The sequence below is a fragment of the Lycorma delicatula genome, chromosome 7 (genome assembly GCF_047948215.1).
Source record: "Lycorma delicatula isolate Av1 chromosome 7, ASM4794821v1, whole genome shotgun sequence".
Classification (NCBI taxonomy): Eukaryota; Metazoa; Arthropoda; class Insecta; order Hemiptera; family Fulgoridae; genus Lycorma; species Lycorma delicatula.
In genome coordinates, this window is record NC_134461.1 from 24,346,268 (window position 1) to 24,363,144 (window position 16,877).

At 31.1% G+C, this 16,877-nt stretch overlaps 1 protein-coding gene across 8 annotated transcripts in view; it reads right to left on the bottom strand.

The window, feature by feature from the left end:
- The window catches only part of LOC142327594 (uncharacterized), a 105,071-nt gene that overhangs the window by 12,428 nt on the left and 75,766 nt on the right, over positions 1–16,877 (bottom strand). For all 8 annotated transcript variants that reach the window (XM_075370777.1, XM_075370775.1, XM_075370773.1 and 5 more), the window contains one exon: positions 2,632–2,710. The gene's annotated coding sequence lies outside the window, so the exon portion shown is untranslated. The remainder of the gene's footprint in view (positions 1–2,631; positions 2,711–16,877) is intronic.

The following is a 16,877-nucleotide window of genomic DNA, read 5'->3' on the forward strand; positions in this document are numbered from 1 at the left end:
AGCATTCTTTATTTACATCATACAGAGGGTCAAGAAAGGCTTTTTGGAAAGAGTAAAGATCGAACTTCATCTTAGTGTACTCAAAATTTATTTTGTTTCGTAACTAAATTTGTAATGTTTACTTAATTTACATTTACAACATTTTGCTTTTTCAACCAACCATCATTTTCAAATAGATTACAAATCTTTTTAAAAAAAAATTTGTTACACTTCATGTAATATGGTAGTATAATTACTACTGTAAACCACACACAGATTCTAGGTCAAAACTGTTATTTATTTAAAAGTTCTTTACGGTATCAAATGGGTTTAAGGAAAGACTTGCTGTTATGATTACATTTAATAACTGATGACATAATTTGGTATGACTTCATAACATTTGGTGCTACATTTACAATTTGTTTTTTTGATGTCTGAAGGTAAAACATTAAATATCATTTCTTATTAAGTTTCATTAATTGAAAGCAGCTAGAGCTCATGTTTTCTTCTGGTCTATTATTAATCGTAAGTATCTAAGTATAAAGAAAGGATGTAAAATATTAATCGAAAATGGATTTGCAGGTTTGTTTTTGTTACGCTACAGATCTTAGAAATCCTACTGATGCTCTTATTGGACCTTGTCCTCTTTAGAGGAAGTTCATACCTTGTTCTCTTTAGAGAAAAAGATCCACTAAAGTCAAGGTATGAATTTCCCCTACATCAAATATAACAGTATACTCCTTAGTAAAAAATTTTTACACCTTATATTACTAGCGTCTATCGGTTCACATTTACTTTGTTATACAAAGTAATGGAATCGTGATAAGGGGTGGTGATACACCAAGTTAGGTAATTTGTTTTGATTTTCATTTTTTTGGAATTTTTCATAATTCAAGTATAAATTTTCAGCTACAGACTAAATTATTGTTTTGGGATCATTTTAGTAATTTTTGTCCTCCGAAAGATTATCTCACCTGAGAATTTCCATGCCAATGTATTTTAATAAACATTATCACTGAATAATTAACAACACTTCTATAATTTTTTTATATTGGCGCTCAGAGCGATATTTTGTTTTTAAGGTTAATTACAAAAAAGGGCTCTGAAAATCCATATATATATTTTAAAAACAACATTTAGGTGGCCCCGGAAGAAACCCACTGAATTGGTCATGTGGTGAACTCATCGTAAATCAGCTGATTTTGAAGTTGAAGGTTCCAAGGTTCAAATTCTAGTAAAGGCAGTTACTTTTACACGGATTTGCATACTAGATTGTGGATACCAGTGTTCTTTGGTGGTTGGGTTTCAATTAACCACACATCTCAGGAACCAACCAAAGACTGTACAAAACTACACTTCATTTACAATCATACATATCATCCATAATCATTCTCTGAAGTAATAGGTTACGGTGGTTTCAGAGGCTAAACCGAAAAAGAGAGAGTGGTCCAGGAAGATATAAAGAAAAAATAATTAATAATAACAAAGTGCTAGTTTAGATTTAAATTTAGAAGATGACATTTCTCGGTTATGTCAAATTTAAAGAGTGTAGGTATAATTTCCGTAAGTGATACTAATATTAGTACCTTGTCTAAAAATTATTTGCCAACACTGAAGCATTTCAAATACAAAATATTACTATTAACAAATTAATTAATTTATTTTCAACTATAACATGAATACATACACACAAAAGACAAGTAATAAAAATACAATGAATTATATAAAATATAAAGCACTTAGGTAATTAATTTAGCACGCACTGATATTTAATCATATTAATATGTAAATAAATTAATATCTTGATAAAGATATTACTATAGTTGCATATGAAAATATATTACCTACAAAGAAACGAAGTAATAATAATTAGAAACACATTAAAAAAAAATAATAACCTCTTACACACACCCAGTTTTCTTCAGTTATTTTTTTCTCTCACATGCACACCTAAGCACACACTATTGTCACCAACCAGGTATGAATATAAATATATTAAGATCATATTAAAATTAGCAAATCTTACATTTAGATTAAATCACCACTGAATACACAGTGCTTCCACCTCATCGATTGTCAAGCACAAAATCCATTCCTTTAAGTTAAATTTAAACTGATTCATGTTACAGGTACTTCTTACATTACCAGGAAGGCAATTAAAAACTTAGGTGTTACAAAAAGAAAATTATTTTAAACAACATACAGTAAAGCCTTGGAACAGTAATATTTCATGTAAAAATCTGCCTAGTTTTATAATAGCTTTCACCCTTAGTTATCCCCACCCTGGAATTATCACTTCCATTGTCAAAGATTAGAAGCATCTTATAAAGAAAGAGATCTAATGGAACATTTTCTAAAAAAAGAAAAACAGGGAAAGAATGTTCTATTCGCACCACACATTACCTGTAAAATAAATTTCTGCAAAATTATAATCAGATGAAGATCACTGAGATAGGTTGACCCCCAGCAATCCAATCCATGATTTAATTTCGAATGAATGAGAAGCAAAGTAAATATGACGAAAAACATTTACTGGAAAAAATTTATAACATTTTTTAATGCTACAAAAATTTCTCTCTTCAAACTCTGTATATGCAAATTCTTTGATAATTTGTCATCTATCATCCACCCCAATAATTTAATAAAATTTACCTTTGATATGACTGAACTGTCACACTGAGATCAAATATGAGCACAATCAACATTATGGTATATTAATGGAGCTAATAACCTGGAAACAGACAATAAAGAAAAATTTAGATATTTGGTTTTTAATGCATTCCAGATTAGTCTGACCTGCCAAGATCCTTAGACAAATGTACTAGAGCAATATCATCTGCAAAAGAAATATAACTTATCCACAAATTATTTTAATTGCTTTTTATAGCAATTTTGAATAAACTGATTTATGAACAGATCCTGATTTATGAACTGGAATAATTTTTGCCAATTTCAGAGCAGAAGGAAATTTTTTACACATAACAGAAGACAAAGAGGTCACTGAATATAATTTACTTAGAAAAGATCTTATCAATACCTAAATATTTACCTGGTTTTAGAGACATTAAACTCGTGTGTGTGTGTGTATATATATATATATATATATATATATATATATATATACATACATTTACTAAGCTTATAATAATTTACAGGATTTAAGTGAAGTGGGAGAATTAAACTAATTATGATAATTCTGCATCATTCTTTCATTCACGTATCAGTGCTACTGATAACCTCATTAGATATTCCACTAAAGATTCATTAAAAATGTTAATAGTGTCACCTTCTAACACAAATCAACATTACTTTTTACACTAGTTTAATAGTAGAAATACCCATACAATGATTCTCTACTGATTCTTGATAAGTAATTTCCTCAAATTTTTAAAATAAAGTTTATTATCCTCTATAATCCACACAAGGTAGGAAACTATATCTCAGCTCTTTAGAAATATAATTAATAAAATTAAAATATCAGCAAAGAAAAATTTGTTGATGGTAGGGATGTAGTAACATAGAGAATCTATGATTATTATGAAAGTAGATTTACCTTGTAGGAAAATTTAAAAAAACTGCAGGAAATTTTTTGAAATATTGAGTATTCCTGGCTTACAAAACTACAGAGAAAGAGAAAATAATATAACAAAGAATATAGAATCAAAGTCGAGCACACCATCCTTAGATAAAAGGGGAGATGGTAACAGATATAACTACATTTCAAGTGAAGCCATTAACAGTTCATAGTCACACTTATAATCTTCCCAAAGCATCTCCCTCACTACAGTAGGCTTTACACCACAACTGAGTGTGTTTAGAAAGTGATATAAAAAGATTATAGTTTTTTTTTATATGTACTTTAAGTTTGCTACAGGAAAATTTCCAATTTTTCCAGAAGATAAAATACAGAGAAACGTTAAAAAATGGTATAATAATATCGTTTGAAGTTTTTTTTTTTTATGTATAAGATTTGTGATTCTAAATGAAAATAGAAAATGGCACAAACAAATCTTCAAAAAAAAGACAAAAAATTTCAGCTTTGGATATAGTTTCAATTAATTCAAAACTTCTGAGTACTATGAGTTAGTAAACGATGCTTCAGTACAAGTAATTTATTTGAATTTACAGCAGACTTTGCCAAAATTTATATACCCATTAGCTTTTGATTTATACAAATTATTGAGCTGCAATAATCGTAGAAGGCATAAATATGGTTTCTTACCTTCATAAACAGTTTGACTTTAAAATTATTATATGAATTACATTAACCAAACAATCTGAACATTTTCTTCCTAAGTGTTCTTTGGAATTAATGCAAAAATTAAAAGAGCACCTGAGTTTTGGTCTGAAAGGAAGTACTGTTTCTAGGAGAGGTGGTACACAAAGTTTGGAAATTTTTATTTTCATTTTTTGCATTTTCCACTTATCTGAAGTATACATTTTTAGAAAAAACCTACTTATATATTTGGGATCATATTTGGTGATACTTTTGTCCTCCAAAAGATTTTCATTATTTTCTGGCATAATTACAAGAATTATTATTGCAGCTTCAAGTAAGCAGTGACATTGAATATCAATTTCTTTTGAGTTGATAATTCGTGTTATTTTGTTTTTATGGTTAACTAAAAAAATTTTTGTGACAATCCAAATACATATTTTAAAAACATGTAGGTGATCCAGGAAGAGGTAAAAAAAAAACCAAGTAAGTGTTCATATTTAACTAAGTGCTAGTTTAGACTAAGTTCAAACGGTGACATTTCTAGGTTATATCAAACTTCAAGCAATGCAAGTACAACTACAGTAATTAGTTTCTTGAAAAAAAAATTATTTGCAGAAACTGAAGTGTATAAAGTAAATGTTTGTTTAGTTTATAGAATGCGATGCATCAGAAAATGTCATGATGCTGGATAGGTTTTCTGTAAAAAATGATCTTTCAAAACCTCCCACCAAATTTAATAACCTTACTTGTGATAAAACAAAATTCTGTGCTGAAATGTGAAGGAAGAAATCATTTCAGGAGGCTGTAAAGGGAAATGGTAACTGTACAGATAGATATAGCTGTGGCATTAGATAGAACTTGGCAAAAAAGGAGCCACAAGAATTTGAATTGTGTCGTTTCATCTACTAATGTTGACACTGGAAAGGTTATAGATGTTGAAATACTGCCAGCAGTGTGAAAATTTAAAAAATTATAATGAAAAACTGGAAAAACATAAAGAAAGCAGTACTTCTAGGATGAAACTATCTGGAGTTAGCAGAGTCTATGTTTCAGAGCTATCTGGAAGTTGCCAGTGCAGTGGCCACATTTGATAATAAACTGTGAATAATAATGTTAGATATACAAAATACCTGGGTAATGGTGATAACAAAGCCTTTACTTAGGTAATCAAAAGAAAGCTGTATGTGATGATGTTCCCAATGAAAAAATGGAGTACTTTAGGTGCATACAAAAGCAAATGGGATCACGTTTGGGACGGTTGCATAAAGATAAACAAAAGGGAAATAAAAGATAAAGTTGATGATAGAAACTTCTGGTGCTGGAAGGTTGACTGTTAAGGAAAAAACTAGCTTACAGAATGATTATGGTTTTGGTATTTGATGAAAATCAGAAAATTTAGAAAATATGAGAAGACAAGTTTGCACAATATTTTTACATAAATAATTTTTACAAAAATCAAAAGACCGCAGAGTTCTTTTATGGAAATGTTTACATGGCAACACCCAAAATCCCAATGTGTCATTCAACAGTGTTATCTGAAACAGACTTCCCAAAACCATTTTCATTGGAGTCGACCCATTCAAAGTATATGATGCTGTCATTTTAATGATGGCTGCTTAGGAAGAATAGTTGTATTAACCAGCTAGGAATTCAACCCAATCATAAAGTAAATATTTTCAAATTTAACACAAGAATAAGAAAAGGTGATATTTCATGCAGTAAAATAAAAATGTAGTATCATGAAAATAAAAAAAGAAGATGATGAAGATGACCCCAATGACTCAGTATATGGGCCTGGCTTATTTTAAAGTACATAATTTTTATTAAGTGTTTTCCGGAGATTTTTTTTAATACTTAGGTACGCTTTTCTCAAAAACTACTTAGAGGAAGATGATAAAATTTCTGTCACAACTTTATTAGAACATTTTAAATGTGCTGACTACTTTCTAGTTGTTCTAACCACAAAAAGTTTTTCAGTATTTTTTATGGCAAAAACAAAAAATTGGGTAAATAAAAAAATTTTTTTTTTTGTCTTCAGTCATTTGACTGGTTTGATGCAGCTCTCCAAGATTCCCTATCCAGTGCTAGTCGTTTAATTTCAGTATACCTTCTACATCCTACATCCCTAACAATTTGTTTTACATATTCCAAACGTGGCCTGCTACGTAATATTTTCCTTCTACCTGTCCTTCCAATATTAAAGCAACTATTCCAGGATGCCTTAGTATTGGCCTAAAGTCTGTCTCTTCTTTTAACTATATTTTTCCAAATGCTTCTTTCTTCATCTATTTGCCGCAATACCTCTTTATTTGTCACTTTATCCACCCATCTGATTTTTAACATTCTCCTATAGCACCGCATTTCAAAAGCTTCTAATCTTTTCTTCTCAGGTACTCTGATCATCCAAGTTTCACTTCCATATAAAGCGATGCTCCAAAGATGTACTTTTAAAAATCTTTTCCTGACATTTACATTAATTTTTGATGTAAACAAATTATATTTCTTACTGAAGGCTCGTTTAGCTTGTGCTATTCGGCATTTTATATCGCTCCTGCTTCGTCCATCTTTAGTAATTCTACTTCCCAAATAACAAAATTCTTCTACCTCCATAATCTTTTCTCCTCCTATTTTCACATTCAGCGGTCCATCTTTGTTATTTCTACTACATTTCATTACTTTCGTCTTGTTCTTGTTTATTTTCATGCAATAGTTCTTGCGTAGGACTTCATCTATGCCGTTCATTGTTTCTTCTAAATCCTTTTTACTCTCGGCTAAAATTACTATATCATCAGCAAATCGTAGCATCTTTATCTTTTCACCTTGTACTGTTATTCCGAATCTAAATTGTTCTTTAACATCATTAACTGCTAGTTCCATGTAAAGATTAAAAAGTAACGGAGATAGGGAACATCCTTGTCGGACTCCCTTTCTTATGTTCTTCAATTGTTACTGTTGCTGTTTGGTTCCTGTACATGTTAGCAATCGTTCTTCTATCTCTGTATTTGAACCCTAATTTTTTTAAAATGCTGCACATTTTATTCCAGTCTACGTTATCGAATGCCTTTTCTAGGTCTATAAATGCCAAGTATGTTGGTTTGTTTTTCTTTACTATTCCTTCTACTATTAATCTGAGGCCTAAAATTGCTTCCCTTGTCCCTATACTTTTCCTGAAACCAAATTGGTCTTCTCCTAACACTTCCTCCACTCTCCTCTCAATTCTTCTGTATAGAATTCTCGTTAAGATTTTTGATGCATGACTAGTTAAACTAATTGTTCTGTATTCTTCACATTTATCTGCTTTCTTTGGTATCATTACTATAACACTTTTTTTGAAGTCTGACGGAAATTCCCCTTTTTCATAAATATTACACACCAGTTTGTATAATCTATCAATCGCTTCCTCACCTGCACTGCACAGTAATTCTACAGGTATTCCGTCTATTCCAGGAGCCTTTCTGCCATTTAAAAAATTAACAAATGTTTGCTTAAGTATCCAAATATAATAGCCAGTGAATAGAGAGAGTTATGCTAAATAACTTGGTTTATGAATCAAAAAAACTATCTTAAATACTTTTTGAGAAAAGTGTACTTAAAAGTTTGCAAGATTACATTAGCGATATAGCCTGTACCACCTCCTCTTAAATGAATTAAAAAGGTTTCAACTTTATTGTTGGTTTGATCTCAGATCAAAAATAATCGCATTTGTTGTCATTTTATGAAATTGTAAATATTGCAATAAAATCAATAAATATTTTAAGTTTACGCAAATTATTAACATGATGGAAATTAATAAGTTAGGCTTTTTTTTTGAGAAAATTATTTTTTTTTGAGAATGTAAGTAGTAGTAGTATAAAGTGTCTTAGTAGCCTGTTTAAAACTGGAAACTGCATCTAAAGCCTGATGATTCTGTAAAACCTCTCAGGGAGTAGCAGCCTAGAAACTGAAGGTTGTAAAGAAAGATGTAAGATAAATTCCAATGGCTGAAACCACATTTAATAAACCAATTTCTCCTATCACCAAAGTTAAATAATATTAATTCTATTTATATATATATATATATATATATTTCATTGGATGCTGGTGGAATTTTATTATTCATAACAACAATTGACTTTTTTAATAGTTAGAGCAATTAATAAAACTAACAAAAAAAATCTTTCAGCTTTTTGGGTGGTCCTTTACTGCACTAGTCTAAAGTTAATTCAGAATCTGTCACTTTTCTCAAGTCTTCTGTTCAGAATTATTTTTTTTTTTTTGTTTATTTAAGTTAAATTGGGTAATTATCCACAAAATAAATGTATAACAAAAATTATAGTAAGTAGTACATATTATATAAAATTTCTTCTTCTTCTCATTTTTCCTTCTACCCCTATGAGATCCATGCCTCACTGCTATATAGAAAAACACTCCAAACAAATATCTCCATCAGTTGCTTTCTTAATTTTTTGTTTATACTGTATTATATTATAAAACTGCAATCTATATATATAAAACAACATGTGAATTATTCATAATAAACGACCAGCAAAAGCTACTGAAGATAAATTGATAAAAATTTGTAAACACATTTTTCTTATGGAGTAAGTACACACTAAAAAAGAAATTTTGAGTTTAAGGGTTAAAATGGAGCAACAATGAAATTTACTTCTTTTGAATTTTTCAGTAGCAAATTAAAAAATCTACCTGAATTTTTAGTGTGTGTAATCTTCATGTGAATATCTAAAAAACAATTTCTAGATGTTTTGAAATTCCAAGTTTAAAAAGTTAAAAAGGATTTTGAATTTTTTTTTAAATTCAGCTATTTTTTTAATTTCTTGGTAACAAATGAAGATATCAGATTTTTGGTGTGTAAATCTTATGTGAATGAAAAACCAATTTCAAAATTTTTCCAAATTTGACCCTCAAAGAGTTCAAAGATTCTTAACAATCATTGTAAATTTTCCTATTTCCGACTATACTAAACAACATATTCAGCAGTTTTGGTCTTGCAAAAACTTAACAGATAATATCTAAAAACCACTTTCTGGTTTTTTTTATTTTGAGTTTTTAAGGGGCATGACGGCTCAACCAACACAGCCATTGCCACTGTTAACCATATGACAAAACTGCTGCGCATCTGTTTCCAGTTACTTGACTAAAAAACATTAAAGAAAATAAAAACAAGGTACATTCACCTCCTAATATAGCTGGTTTTCCATACAAAGGGCAGGTAAAATGTATTTTGTCCGCGGTTTGTCCGGTTTTCTACGTTACCCGCAAACACCACTACGAGGTGACCGTCCCTCATTTCTGATATATATTTTTTTAGTCAAGTAAGTGGAGCCAGGTGTAGCCAATCGTGTCGAACAGTAATACGTATTTGTAAGCCCAAGTCTACTAAATATGTTGTTTAGTATGGTCGGAAATAGGAAATATTTGCAATCATTGTTAACAGCAAAAGAGGAACCACACACGATGTTGGGTATAAAATGTAAATGGGAAAAATAGATTAGCACAAGAACTGTCAGGAGGAGGAAGACTGCTGTAAACCAATTTTAGGATTGATTACTATAAGAAAAAGAAGACATTTTATATATGTACTACTATTTTACAGCGTCTCTATTATTTTTTTTAATTTTATTCATAGGATGTTATCCTGTTGCTTGAGCAGAAGACTGAAAGAGTGAGATAAGATTTTGAATTAACTTTTAGACAAGTGGCCATCCAAAGGCTAAAAGATATTTTTGCTTTAGTCATTGAAAAAGTCAGCCATCATAATGAATAATAAAACTTCAACAGCAATAAAATTGAATTCAATGTAATTTAACTTTGGTAATCTATAGGAGGAACTGGTTTATTAAACGTGGTTTCAGCCAGTGGCATTTTACCTTACTTCTTTGTTTATAACCTTAAGTTTATAGGCCGCTACTATTTTCTGTACATAGTTATCACTCACATGTAGTCATCTACTATGAAACCAGTTTTTGCAGACTTGTTAAAGAACTCAATCGTGGTATCTAGGCAGCTAATCAGTATATGAGCTTCACTGGTTTTAAAGAAACGGGTAGTCAGTCAACCAATAGAACTCTACTGGAATCAAATATAGACAAAGTATTAGAAAGAAATTCTTTAAAATATTTATGGGGAGTGTAGCAGTTCATGATAGTGAAAGGTAAAAGATAAAATAAAGGAAAAACAGGTAATTTTCAAATAAGGGATTACAGGAAAATGTTAATAAGATGAGTCTAATGTTAGAAAAATCCTAACTGAAAAGATCTTAAGATGAATAAGAGCTGATCAAGATTTGTGACAATTTTAAAAAAAAACATTAGCTAGAGTCACATATTAAGTAAACTATGTTTACCTAATTTTATGATTAAACTTTGTAACATGCAGATGGCAAAAAACTGGATAAATGAAACATATAATTCAGTATGTAGGTTGTAGTAAATATGTTGAGGTTAAAATTTAACACAAAAGCAAAGTGGAACGGGGAATAGCATCAAACCAGTCACGTGACTGATGAGTCAAATCAAAAGGTATATTTGAGATATGGTATGCGTGAAACATTTTTCTGCAAGTAAACCCAAAGAAAAATATTCAGGGGAAGTAACTCTGGTGATCTAGATCACCAGAAAAAAAACATGAAAATAATATTTTCCTCCAATAAAAAAATGAAACATTTTAATGTTTCTTGCTGCAACTAGCAGTCAAACTCATTTTCTATCATTGCTTTGAACCAAATTACAATCTACTGACTACATTTACCTTTGAGGGGAGGTTCGAAACCCACATCCCATCCTTCCCCATGTTAATATTTGACCCATTTTCTCAGTCATCTTTAAACTTATAAACTTTACATTTTTTTTACGCATAATTTGTAACTTTTTACAACGTTTAACACAGTCGTTTTCTGATTCATTATTTTTTACGTTAGAAAAATATTTTTATACAGGATGATTCAAAGAGACGGGAAATTTTGAAAGTTGTGTTGGTAGCCGTGGGCGATTGGTACCACTTGATAAGTAGCGCCAGCCTCTCTAACCTAACCTGCCATTTAGTTGTCATGGATCCTTGTAGTGGTGCGCAACGTGCATTTGCTATCAAAGCGTTTTACAAAAACAATGACAGTATGGAGGGAGCGCGTAGAGAATTTCATCATCATTTTAACAAAGTCGTGCCGTCCCAGATGCAATTAAAACACTGATATCTAATTTTGAGGAAACCAGTTTGGCAATGAAAAAGAAACCTCCAGGCCGTGAGCAAACCGTCCATACACTACAGAACGTTCAAGCTTTACAAGATGCTGTCACACAAAGTCCACATCGGTCAATCTGTCGTCTCTCAGCATCTTTACAATTGCATAGTTCAAGTGTTCGAAGAATGTTAGCGAAGAACTTGCAATACCATCCGTACAAGTTGCGGATCATCCAGGAACTGAAACCGAACGATGCAGTTGTGCGAGCACGATTCTGTAATGTAACGCTTCAGAAGATAAACGATAATGAAGATTTTGTTCACGAACTGTGGATGTCAGACAAAGCACATTTCCACCTCAGTGGATTTGTTAACAAGCAAAATTTCAGATACCGGGCACAAGAAAATCCTATGCAGCTACACCAGCATCCGTTGCACAGCTAGAAAGCGACCGTGTGGTGTGCTATGTCATCTTACGGTGTTATAGGCCCTTATTTTTTTGAGGATGACAACAGTCTTGTGATTACAGTGACGTCGGCTCGTTACGTAGCCGTGCTTGAAACCTTTGTTGTGAAACAACAAAAGAGATTTCCACAGATTCTTAACACAGCCTGGTTTCAACAAGACGGAACGTCACATACTGCACGAATATCGATGGCAGCTGTACGCCGATTGTTTGGACAACATATCATTTCACGAAACTGTGACATTAGATGGCCTTCCAGATCGCCTGATCTCTCAGCTTGCGATTACTTTTTGTGGGGTCGCCTTAAAAGCAAAGCGTTCCACAGTAGACCTGCTACAACGGAAGAACTGAAGGCAAAGACCCGAGAAGCAATTGCGGAAATTCCAGTCGAGATGTTACGTCAAACCATGAACAATTTAACGAAGAGACTTCGTGAGTGTTTACGTGGAAGAGGAGGTCACTTGGAAGATGTCATCTTTAAAAAATAAACTAAAATGTATGTATCCTAAAATGGCAACATTTGTACAATTGCATGAAATAACATTCATTTTCTAAAAAAATTTTCATTAATGTTATTTAATTTTTTAAACTTCCCGTTTCTTTGAATCACCCTGTATTACACAATGTTTTTCAGTCATTGAAAAACTAACAATCCTGTGTGTCTATCTGTGTACTTTACAGCCAAAAACACCTGGTAAAAATTTCAACTCAATAACCTTACTGGTTACTTATATCATTTATGTGTAAAAATATGGTTTTGAGAAATCTGCGATTAAAAAATACATTAACATAACGCAAGTTAAATTCACCTTATACATGGATGCTAACCAAACTTTTACATTCAAATGTTATATTATTTGTAAAGACAGAGTTTATACTTGAAAAATTAAAGTTTACTTTCAATTAAAGAAAAATGTCCCGACTTAACAAAGAAATATTTTTGAACTAAAAAATTGTGAAAAAATTTGACAAAGTGCTACCAGTAAGAGGTTTAAAAAACCACATTTGATGTAGATGAAAATGGAAAAAAATGTCAAAAAACAGATAACTGATGAGGTTACAAATTTAATTAATTCGAGGCGAATAGACATTGATACTCTTCCATTAGATGAAAATCTTAGAGCCTCAGACACAACAAATCCTAACAACTGTCAAGAAAAATTATGTAAAGTGCAAACAAAAATGACCCCTGGAACAACTGGAATATTTTTAAATATTCCGGTGACAATATTTGGAAATGTCACACCTAAATAGACTGAAGATTCTTTGGAATTTTGGGAATTGCAAAAAATTTATTATTACCTGAATTATACGAGATAAATTTAAAATACTCCTGTATACCTGCAATACCAGTGCCCTCAGAAAGGGTGTTTTTTCTAAGGCTGGACAGTTAACCAATTTATGTAGGAATAGAATATCTCCAAAAAAAACCTGGACACAATATTATTTTTCATGGGATTTTAAACTGATTTATCTTTTATAACCTTTTTTTTCCTGTTATTAAGTTAATAACTTTTAAATTTACAAAGAAAAATTAAGACCTCAATTTAAGTGTATTTTTGTGAATAATTTTAATTAAAATATTAAATAGATCACAAGCTATTTAAAACATTGTTATGAATGACAATTGAAAGTGATGGAGAACATTCTTATTTTGTTTAATTTTTACTTGATTTAATCATCTTTATTTATCAGATTTTCTGAATAAACCTTAATTAATAATTATTTTTGTAGTTAAGAATACAGCAGTGCAGATCAAATTTTTCCCTTTTTAATTAAAAAATATATCAATATATAGTTCTGGTATTTTATTTAATATATTTTGTGTAATTAATAAAAGTGATAAAGTGGAATGATTATAGTGTGGGGATCTGTTAATTCCTAAGATCTGGAATTGATAAAATAAGAGTTCACGGTGAGTATGAATTTAAATATGGATAAATTTTTTTCTTAATTAATAGTAGGAGTGGTGATATAGCATAGTGGACGATGTAGTGATGACATCAGAAAATAAATATATGTCTTGTTGCTGGAATTAGTAATTGTGTATTAAAATATTTACTTCAGCGAAGGTAAAAAGTAGTAGTTGAGATTCTCTCATCATTCATATTAGTGGTTACTATTCAGCCTATTCATCTACCAAATCCATGCAAGAGACAAATTAAAAGGTGTGAAATTCACTCATCATTCATAACATTAGTAGTATTCACCTACATTAGTAGTAGTATTCCAAGCAAGAACATCATTGGAATGATGCAGTTGGTAATTTGAGATATTTCAATAATTGAACTGTTACTACTTTTTCATTTAAGAGATCCCATCACTAGCCACTATGTGCATTGCAGCAGGCACACAGAAGTTGATTTCAACTGCTTGTTGATGGGGTAAGGTTTGACTTTAACCAACTGTAACCAGCTCCACTGATGTGATAGCAATTAAGTATTTTTCAGTAAAAGTATATTTGTTATAAACAGAATTTAAAATATTTTTCCAAAAAATTGAGAAATTACTGCATCGGTAAACAAATTTTCCCTAAAACCCGTTTTATTTTCAAATCCACTTTAAAATTTGATAACTGCCCATACATTATCATAATATAACCTTTTTTAGCAGTACGAATAACATTAGCATTTTGCATAGTAGAAGTTTCTTAGTGTAAAAATAAATTTTACAATCCCTTTACTAATCCATACATTGTTCTTTTGGAGATTTTGTGAAAAAAAAAACACATGTCACAATTACAATTATTCAGAAGAGGAAGTATAACAAAATATATGTATTTAGCCATCATAAAAAAAAATCCTTTTTTTGTGAATATGGACTAACACACAAACACCCATTTTGTTGTTATACCATTGTCTAGAATCAGGACTATACTAAGTCCAAAAATTATCTCCTATTTTTAAACTTATATTTCTTAAATGTTTTTAACATTACATTCATGTTTTTGATATCAAACTTTTTCATGTGATTTCTCAATTATTTCTTTTAACTTTTGAGTAGACTTAGGCTACTTCTGCACTTAAACATTTGTTGTAGAACTATCCCAAGAAAACTTAGGTTAGTTCTACACCAATAAACTTTTGAAATCTGAATTATTACACTTCCTTTTGCTTCTTGGTATACTTTATGTATTACTTTCTTCCTGCTACTATAACATTTGGTGTATTTACATTACTGCAATCTTCTATTATTTAAAAATTATAAAATATTTCTTTGTCAAAACGCATAGCCATAGAATCATTGTAATAAGGATAAAATCAAAACCTAAACCGACAACGATTGTTAACGTTTATATGCCTACAAGCGCCCATGATGATGATGAGGTAGAGTGTGTATACGAAGAGATTGATGAAGCAATTAAACACGTAAAAGGAGATGAAAATTTAATAATAGTTGGAGATTGGAATGCAAGCATTGGAAAAGGCAAGAAAGGAAATATAGTGGGTGAATACGGGCTAGGCAAAAGGAATGAAAGAGGGGATCGACTTATAGAGTTTTGCACGAAGTATAATTTAGTAATTGCCAACACCCAATTTAAAAATCATAATAGAAGAATATACACTTGGAAAAAGCCAGGCGATACTGCAAGGTATCAGATAGATTATATCATGGTTAAGCAAAGATTTAGAAATCAACTCGTTGACTGCAAAACTTACCCTGGGGCAGACATTGATAGCGACCATAATTTGGTGATAATGAAATGTAGATTGGGGTTTAAAAACCTGAAGAAAAGTTGTCAGATGAATCGGTGGAATTTAGAGAAGCTTGAGGAAGAGGAGGTAAAGAATAGTAGGTAAATAAGGGTAGGTAAATAATAGGTAAAGAAGATAAGGTAGAAAATGTAGAAGAAGAATGGGAGAATGTTAAAAAGGAAATTCTTAAATCAGCAGAAGCAAACTTAGGCGGAATAAAGAGAACTGGTAGAAAACCTTGGGTTTCAGACGATATATTGCAGCTGATGGATGAACGTAGAAAATATAAGAATGCTAATGATGAAGAAAGTAAAAGGAACTATCGGCAATTAAGAAATGCTATAAATAGGAAGTGCAAACTGGCGAAAGAAGAGTGGATTAAAGAAAAGTGTTCAGAAGTGGAAAGAGAAATGAACATTGGTAAAATAGACGGAGCATACAGGAAAGTTAAGGAAAATTTTGGGGTACATAAATTAAAATCTAATAATGTGTTAAACAAAGATGGTACACCAATATATAATACGAAAGGTAAAGTCGATAGATGGGTGGAATATATTGAAGAGTTATACGGAGGAAATGAATTAGAAAATGGTGTTATAGAGGAAGAAGAGGAAGTTGAGGAGGATGAAATGGGAGAAACAATACTGAGATCTGAATTTAAGAGAGCATTAAAAGATTTAAATGGCAGAAAGGCTCCTGGAATAGACGGAATACCTGCAGAATTACTGCGGAGTGCAGGTGAGGAAGCGATTGATAGATTATACAAACTGGTGTGTAATATTTATGAAAAAGGGGAATTTCCGTCAGACTTCAAAAAAAGTGTTATAGTTATGATACCAAAGAAAGCAGGGGCAGATAAATGTGAAGAATATAGAACAATTAGTTTAACTAGTCATGCATCAAAAATCTTAACTAGAATTTTATACAGAAGAATTGAGAGGAGAGTGGAAGAAGTGTTAGGAGAAGACCAATTTGGTTTCAGGAAAAGTATAGGGACAAGGGAAGCAATTTTAGGCCTCAGATTAATAGTAGAAGGAAGATTAAAGAAAAACAAACCGACATACTTGGCGTTTATAGACCTAGAAAAGGCTTTCGATAACGTAGATTGGAATAAAATGTTCAGCATTTTAAAAAAATTAGGGTTCAAATACAGAGATAGAAGAACAATTGCTAACATGTACAGGAACCAAATAGCAACAATAACAATTGAAGAACATAAGAAAGAAGCCCTAATAAGAAAGGGAGTCCGACAAGGATGTTCCCTATCTCCGTTACTTTTTAATCTTTACATGGAACTAGCAGTTAATGATGTTAAAGAACAATTTAGATTCGGAGTAACAGT